This window comes from Notolepis coatsorum (assembly GCF_963971535.1).
Source record: "Notolepis coatsorum genome assembly, chromosome: 10".
Classification (NCBI taxonomy): domain Eukaryota; kingdom Metazoa; phylum Chordata; class Actinopteri; order Aulopiformes; family Paralepididae; genus Notolepis; species Notolepis coatsorum.
Genome location: NC_140174.1, coordinates 44,383,620 through 44,393,224, shown reverse-complemented (window position 1 = coordinate 44,393,224; position 9,605 = coordinate 44,383,620).

Sequence of the window (9,605 nt, the reverse complement as noted above, 5' to 3'; positions counted from 1 at the left end):
GTATTTGTAGGTAGTAGGAATGTTATGGTTAGGTTTAAACAACTGTTAGGTGAAACCTATAAATAGTTATGGTTGGGGATAGGTTTATACAGATCGGCTAAAAAGTGATGAAGGCAATGGGATCTAGACAGGAACAACCTGTCAACAGACTGGTAGCACTGAGAGGGAAAAACTGGACTGACCAGTGTCACAAATCAAATGTTCCGACACAGAAGTGCATGTCAACTGACAACCTTGCACACATGGCATGCAGTTGTGTGTGTGTGTGTGTGTGTGTGTGTGTGTGTGTGTGTGTGTGTGTGTGTGTGTGTGTGAGAGAGTAAGACAAGAGTATGAAATTCACTTTTGCTATTCAATAGTATTCCATGACATCATTATCATTGCAGACATCTTGGGTGGGCAAACAACATGTGATTGTAATCAAATAACATGCGATTTATTATTTAAAGACGAGCCACAGCTACATTGCGCCACACTGGTAGGAAATGCATAACGTGTCATGACCCATCTCAATTCAAACCCTGCCCTCTTTTCTTGACCATCCAATCACAACAGTTGCTTCCTAGGGGTTTGTGGTCCTTGTGAACTGATGTCGGACGAAATTTTTCAGCATTAATTTCATCTGCACTAGGGAATGCACCAATACCACTTTCGACTACTGATAAAACCTCAGAGTACTTTACTATAAAATACCTCCGCTCTTAGTACTTACTATAAAACAACATTTTTATTTTTTTTTAATATCGGCCCTATCTTGATATTGGAGCGATACCGATGTGTAAAAAAAACAGCCATATCGGCCGATATTCTATCGGCGGCCGATATATCGTGCATCTCTACTTACTATAAAACACCTCTTAGTACCGTACTTTTCTGACTATAAGCCGCGGCTTTTTCCCCCATTTTTCGACCCTGCGGCTTATATAACGGTGCGGCTTATATGTGACTCGACGTGACCAAACCCGAAAATGTTAAAATCAAAATATTGCTTTTTTGACTGCATTGAAATGTTATTTATCTGTTCCCTTATTTGCTAAACTTAATACAACTTGTAAATGAGTTAATTCTTGTTATTTGTCCGACAGTATTGTGTCCCAATGCTAATTACATATGATAATTAAACATTAAAACACCTGCGGCTTATAGTCCAGTGCGGCTTATATATGTACACATCATTCAATTTAGCTGCTGCGGCTTATAGTCAGGTGCGGCTTATAGTGCGAAAAGTACGGTACTTACTATAAAACACCTCTTAGTACTTACTATAAAACACCTCTTAGCACTTACTATAAAACACCTCTTAGTACTTACTATACAACACATCTTAGCACTTACTATAAAACACCTCTTAGTACTTACTATTCAACACATCTTAGCACTTACTCTCTGGAGATTTTCAGCCTTGTAAGAGGACTGGTCATGTCTTGGTTTTTATAAGAGTGCTGAGGAAAACTTGATGGAAAATGGTCACCCTGTCTGCTGAACATGGAGAAATACACTTTGAATCATAAGAGTCATCTTTGTGAACACTGCCCACTATTTCATAGTGAATACAAGGTAACATGTTAAAGATGCTGTAAATGGTATTTTGTGTTGTATGTGGTATTTATGTTGTGTTAAATAGCTCTAGATTTCGACAGCCATACATACATAGAGTGGCTGGTCACTGTGGTCAGTAACATGGGTCCCCCAGTCCATTCTGCAGTAAACACAAAATAAATGTCTTGGTATCCCTTCCCACTTCATCCAATCAGGATATTTTCACTTATTTCAAGAAATCTTACCAAGCCTAATTAGAATAAAGTGGGAAGTGTTCCAGATTTTTTTTTAAATCCTATTTACTGCATGGGACTGGGAGACTGGCCAGACACTCTATATCAGTGATGGCTGTCGAAATGTAGTTATTTTAACTCTTTGACTGCCACGCTGTTTTTCCATCTGTACTCCCTGGTGCCAGCATTTTTTGACCATTTTCACAATGTTTGCAGACCCATCGTATATTCTATATTATAGCTATGGAGACAATAGTATGGCTCACTTGAAAGGAAATATGTATACTCCAACAGGGAAAAAAACGTTTAGTTCTACATACCTTCGTTCCTGTGCTATCCCATGCAAAAAATCGTCCTGTTTCAAAATAATCCAGTTCCGTTTCCTGGAACGTGAGATATGACGTGTTTTGTGCGCATATGCGCATTTCATGCGGGTTGCTCACCTGCCACCTATATTATTTCCAGGTCAAAGGTAACATGACCATAGTAGAATGATTCTCAAACCATGGGGGGGAGGTCCCTTTGCGGAATCGTTTTCTGGGATCATTACAAAGGCATGTTTTATGATGGGGTTCAGTAAAATAGACGTTACCTTTGTCAACAGGTAACGAGGCCCTAGTCTGGAGTGCTCTCAACTCTAGTGTCGGCGACTACCGAGGAGGGGTGAACAGATGTTACATGCTCGGCCGGTTTGACTATAGTATTTTCAAGTTTCAAGTTCAAGTTTCTTTATTATTTGTCATACAGAAATACAGAATACTTTGCATGAAATGCTTCCTTCTGTTGCTCCTGAGAGTGTGCTAGATAATAACAGATAGTATAATAAGTATAATAAGTATAAAATAGAAAGTCAAGTCAAGTAAAAACAGTGTAAACAACAATTTTTCAGTATGCCTCTATATACAGTATGTACGTCTGGTACAAGAATGGTGAGGTATAGCTTAGCTTGTGCAATAGGAATAAGGAATAAGATATGTGCAATTCCCTTATCAATATAAATATAAAGTGTAAAGTGTAAAAGTGTACAGTGTGGTAAAGTGGGTGCTACAGTGTGTTGTTTATTTAAAGTGAGTGTGTGTGTGCTGTGGGTGTGTTGATGGCCTGTTATTGTTCATTGTTCAATCATTGTTCATTGAGCATCCTGATGGCCTGGGGATAGAAGCTCCTTCTGAGTCTCTCTGTGCTTGCCATGAGACTCCGGTATCGCTTGCCTGACCGCAGCAGTTCAAAGAGGCAGTTGTTTGGGTGGCTGGGGCCTTGTTTATTCTCTTGGCCTTGCCCATGCACCGCTTGTTGTAAATGCCTTGTAGGGTGGGAAGCCCCCCTCCAATTGTGCGTTCGGCTGAACGGGCCACTCTCTGTAGTCTGCTGCGGTCTTGTGCAGTGCTATTCCCAAACCAGGATGTGATATTGCCAGTCAGAATGCTCTCTATTGTGCATGAGTAGAAGTTCTTGAGGATCTTCTGACTCACGTTGAACTTCCTTAAGCGCCTAAGGAAGTAGAGGCGTTGTCGTGCCTTCTTGATAACACTGTCAATGTGTGTGGTCCCAGGGTTTCCGCTAGAAAAGATTGTTGCCGGTCTCCGTGACCTGCAAGATTTCAATCTACCGGACAAATGAGATTAATTCCGGTCATAGTTTATTGAGTGAATGAATGAATGAATGAAAACTTTATTTAGCAGATTGCAGAATGGGTACAATACAGTACGGCTCAATACATACAATTGTTAAGGGGATGCAGACCTGAGAAAGACGTTTGTCTTGTTTCAATCAGGGTCCCCCATTTTCAATTCATATAGTGAGCTTTAAAACAATTGATAGGCAGGCTATATAAAGAATGTCATCCTCAAGGCATGTAGATTTATAATATTATTACTTAAAACTAGGCTACTTTTGCGTATACAGTCATTAATTAATATATTCCAAATAAAATAAGTCCCTCGATACTCCGTGCTGCTGCTGACTTGAAATAAAATAGACCGCGCGTATGTGGGCAGTCGGTCCGACACTAAACAGCAGTCTGTTATAATCACATTTTTATGAGCTAACGAATTCCATTATATTGGACATTTGTATTAATTATATCAAGCGAAGAACTGAGAAAGCAGAGAGACGGCAACATTATCGTGGTTTGCGTGACGACTCTCTCCACCTCGCAACGACTTATTTGCAAAGAGTATGGCGCTGCAGAGAAGCTGATTTAGCTGTTATTGGCTCTTTTCTGGAAACCGCACAGCAGCGCCCCCCACCCAACATTGGCTGAAAATGGCTGAATTGGAGTACTGCTGGAATACTGCATTGTGCTGTTGCCTCTCTGGCTCTGCAGCTTCACAAAAGTTCGCACACCCAGCACTAAGCTCTCGCTGACGACGTCGTTGTCATTATTAGAAGCAACGAGGAAACAAATGTAATGATCGTTTCGTTCATCGCATAGGCTATTTAATTTTAGCCTATTTTAATACAATTCAAATAATCAAATTGTGCTTAGACTCAGGGAATTATTTTCACCGGACATTAAGACCGGAGATATTAAATATGTCGGACTTCAACAGATTTTGCCGGTCAAATACCGGTAATTACCGGCTAACGGAAACGCTGTGTGGTCCATGTCAAGTCCTCGGATATGTGGGCTCCGAGGTACTTAAAACTGTTCACTCTCTCAACCGGTGCCCCGTCAATGCTGAGGGGGCTGTAGTCCCTGACCCCCGACCTCCTAAAGTCCACAATCATCTCCTTTGTTTTGCTGACGTTCAGGGAGAGGCTGTTCTCTTGACACCATCCCGCTAGAACCTTGACCTCCTCCAGGTAGGCCCTCTCGTCGTTTGCAGAGATCAGGCCCACCACTACTGTGTCGTCAGCAAATTTGATGATTGTGTTGTTGTTCCACTGTGCCACACAGTCATGTGTGTACAGCGAGTAGAGGAGGGGACTCAGAACACAGCCCTGGGGGGCCCCTATGTTGAGAGTGATGGATGAGGAGGTGCAGTTGCCTGCTTTCACCACCTGGGGTCTGCCCGTCAGGAAGTCCAAGACCCACTGGCAGAGGTCATAGTTCAAGCCCAGGTCCCTGAGCTTGGCTATGAGTTTGGAGGGGACTATGGTATTGAATGCTGAGCTGTAGTCGATGAACAGCATTCTCACATAGTTCCCCTGCCTCTTGTCCAGGTGTGATGGGGAGGGTTGATGCTCACTGAGCTCATTCACCACCTTATTGAGATCATGTGTACAAAAAATCTAAGCAAATGAACCGCGGGAAGATGATTAAACAGAAGGATTTGTAGATACAGTAATTAATGAATTAATTAATTCCGGTTTAGCTGCAATATGTAGCGCACGCAATTGGTTACAGCTCCGCTCCCGTTATCGTTAATTTCGTTTAAAAACCTTATTTGGACAATACCAAAAGAGATTAGACCACATCGTATGTATTGATAAGACCCTCTACTAACTATATCAAAAAGACAACATGGATAAGGATAAGAGAAAGGGTGGAAGGAAACAAGACACAGCAATTCTAACGGCGCCGATCGAAACACGCTCAAGGAAAATGACAGGCGACGCTGTGGCAGATCCGTTGGGGACAAGCCCCGACGCGGGGAATATAGAGGAGAATACACAGGGACCAAGGACAACTGGCCCCGAGATGGAGACAATAGATGACAACATAACAGGAACATCAGAAAAAAGTACCGTGAAGGAAAAAGCAGGCGATTTTGAGAAGATAATAGCAAAAACATCCATCGGATCCCTCACTGCTCCAATAACATCAACTGACACAAGCAGTTCAGTTGCACAGCCCGACTTCAACTCTCTGACTATCCTGATAAAAGAACAGATGGTCGCTTTCAAAGCACACGTAGAAGAACAGATGGTCGCTTCCAAAGCACACGTTGAACACATCGATACTAAATTCGAAGAGGTTATGAGAGCGGTCGCTTTGCAGTCCGTGCGAATCACGACAGTGGAGATTTCGGTGACAGAAAACACAAAAGCAGTCAAAGCGAACGAAGGTGGCTTGACAGAGATGGGAGAAGAGATGGAAAGAGCTAAAGAGGAATATCGGAGGGAAATAAAATTGCTTAAAAACGAAGCGATGGAGAGGCAACTAGAAACCCAACGTTACCACAGGCGGAATAACATCCGCATTGTGGGGCTTGATGAAGCAGTGAACTGCGAAGACATCAACTTCCCAAAAGAGTTATCAACGATTTTGGAAAACACCGATCCAAACAAAGTGCCAGAAGTGGAACAAGTTTACAGAATCGGTTCCCAGGGGCAAAGTATCAACGGGCCGAGAGTCATCATTGTCACTCTGCGGAAAACTACAACAAGGGATGACATCATCAAATATGCTCGCAACCAACGTGGGAAGCTGAAGTATGGTGATAAACCAATATTTATCAACGAAGATTTGAGCAGAGAGGCCATCATCCGACGTCAACCATACAAAGATGTGATGCAAAAGCTGTACAAAGCCGGCTACAAGCCAAGGCTAGCATATCCGGCGCTGTTATCATTCTTGGGCAATAACGGCCGCAGGTCAGGTCCATATACACCTTTTGAAGCTGAGGATTTCCTGAATCAAAATGTAGCAAATAACCCAAAGCATGACGAAAATGCCGGAATCAGTTAAGCCTCTCTCTAAATATATACCAGTGTTGGAATGACTTTATTGTGTTCATCAATGAGGTCATTCCACCAGTGTTGGAATGACATTGTTGTGTTCATCAAAGTAGCAAACGATATGCAAGTCGTCTATAACAAAGTGTACTGTGTATAATACGATTCATAATACATTATAATTTCAGTCTCTGGTCTCTGAGGGGACAAATAAATATCAATGCAAAAAGATCTATCTGGAATATTCTGGGTTTATCGCTCAAATGCCCTGGGTCTCTTAGATCATTCTGGAATGTAAAATAGTCTAGGCACTAGTATATTCTACAACCTTCTAGAATATAAGGCACCATGACAACGAAGCATACAACGCTAACAATAACATTCGGTGTGCATACACATAGCAGATAATAAATTAAATGAAGTGCAATCAGTCCTTAATAATACTTTAAAGTTAACCACACATAAACGTATGAGCACAGCAAGGTTATTCTAACAATTTAAGTAATCACTCCATTAAAGGCACATTGAAGCGCTAAAAGGCGCTGCTTTTCTATCTTATCTAATCAGTTAAATCGGTTCTAGTGGCTTCTCCACGTTGATAATTATTTATCTCTTATTCCTTATCTATATCTTTCCATTGATTTTTATTTTATTTAATTTTTTCTTCTCATTACTCTATATTTTTTAAATATATTTTAACTTACATTGTTCTTTTCCAATGTTCTTCACATTAAGGTGTCAATATTACTCTATATTTTTTAAATATATTTTAACTTACATTATTCTTTTCCAATGTTCTTCACATTAAGGTGTCAATATTGCTCTACAATCTTTTCCTTTTTTTTCCCCCCACACGTTGGTGGAGGGTTCAAAGGAATATGTCGATAAAGGTTTATTCTCTTTTTTTTATTTTATTTTTTATTTTTATCTTTAGGTTATTTATCACAATACTTCATTACAGTAAGGGAAGGTGCAAGACCAAAAGCGACATTCTATTGCAATAGAATGGAAATGTTAGATCCTATGGCAATGAGCATAGGAAAATTAGGATTACAATGCTCAGTTTGGGCAATCCGGTGGACCATGGGAGAAAGTCAATCGCGGAGGATGTGTTCTTGGAACACAGGCATGTTCGACTTTCTGGGTGAGGGGAAAATAGGGGATTTTTATTTGTATATATATATGTTTTTAAGCTCAGCTCTCAACGGGACCTCATTAATTGGATGTGCATCTATTGTAGCTTCATACTCCAGAAACATTACCAAAAACTAGGGATGCTCGATATTGGCTTTTTTACCGATACCGATATTCCGATATTGTCCAACTCTTAATTTCGATACCGATACCGATACCGATATCAACCGATACCGATATATGCAGGGTTTCCCCACAAAAAAACGGAATAATTTCAGGTAATTAATAATTTCACTGGATGCATTCAAAAGGCTTTCTAAATGTAAGCATTATCTGTGCAAAATATGATAATTAAAAAAGTTAAAATTAACATTACATATCTCTTGTTGTTGAATTAAACCAACATGCATACTTTTGACAATAAATAAAATAAGAATTGGTTCTTACTTGCTTGCCTGGGTAAATAAAGGTTAAATAAAAGTAAAAAAAAAAAAAAAAAAAAAAAAAATTTTTTTTTTTTTTTTTTACCGATACCGATATTTTCCGATATCACATTTTACTGCCGATATCGGCCGATAATATCGGTCGGCCGATAATATCGGACATCCCTACCAAAAACTACACGAAAACATGCATAGACTATGGCTAGTTTGAATATAATGGTATGGAACACCGGTGGGATAAACAAACAACACAAGCGCAAAAGCGTGCTTACACTGATGAAAAAAGAACATGTGGACGTGGCTCTATTAAGCGAAACGCACATTTTAGAGGGAGACATAAATACGTTAGCGGATAACATATACCATAATATTAGTCACTCTTCTTTTGCTACGAGAACTAGAGGGGTAGCCATAGTCGTCAGACGCAAATTAAATATCGAATTGAAAGGGGTATGGTCGGATGCTGAGGGGCGCATAACTATAGCTAGGATTATACACAATAACAGGAAAATTGCATTGGCAGCGGTATATGCCCCGAATTTGTACGAAGTGGGTTTCTTCACTTCACTAACAGGAGAAATGTTAAACCATCCCGAGTACTCATATATAATAGGTGCGGATTTTAATGCCATTTGGAACCCAAGGATGGACAAAACTTACCTTTCCTTCTCCAGCGAACAAAAGAATTCATCTAAAGCATTAAAAGATTGGTCGAAATCAACAGGAGTAACTGATTTATGGCGTTCACTTAACCCCATGACCCGCAAGTACTCCTGTCGTTCGGCGAGACACAACACACTATCCAGAATTGATTACGTCTTTGCATCCCCGAGAATATTTGATAAATATGAAGTGGAAATGACACCCAATGCGCTATCAGATCACTGCTACTTAATCCTGAAAGCAACATTTGGTACACTATCTACCCGGGCCCCAAGATGGCGTTTTAATTCGATGCTGCTTAACAACAAGGAATTCATTACACAAATTAAAGAAGCTCTCACAGTATTCCTACAAGATAATGCTAACTCGGTGCAAGATCCCAGAATATTATGGATGTCGGTAAAGAATATGATCAAGGATTTCTCGGATAGATTTACCTCCATATTGTGCAAAAATCAAAACACAAAACTGTCTGAAATGGAAACGCTTTACTCAACGCTTTTTAATTCTTTAAAATACAACAACTCTACTAGACTAGATAACCAAGTTAACATTCTAAAGACAGAGATCAAAGCAATGTACAGACAAAAATCGGAATTGCAAATACGCAGCACTAGACAACAGCAGTACTTCCAAGGTTCTAAACCTAGTCACCTATTAGCCATGCGAATAAGAATTAATGCAAAATTTGCAGATATAACTGCCATTAGGAAACAACAAGCTCTAGTAACAGAACCCAAAATAATAAACGATACATTCAAAGAATTCTACTCCGATTTATATAACTCAGAAACGACCTTTGATCAAGACAAATTAGACACATATCTTAATCAAATTACTCTCCCTAAACTTACGGAGGAAGACGCTAAACAGTTAGAAGTACCGATCACATTAGAAGAACTCAAGAAGGCCATATCCGGAATGAAAAACGGCAAAGCTCCGGGAATTGACGGTATCCCATCAGAAATGTACA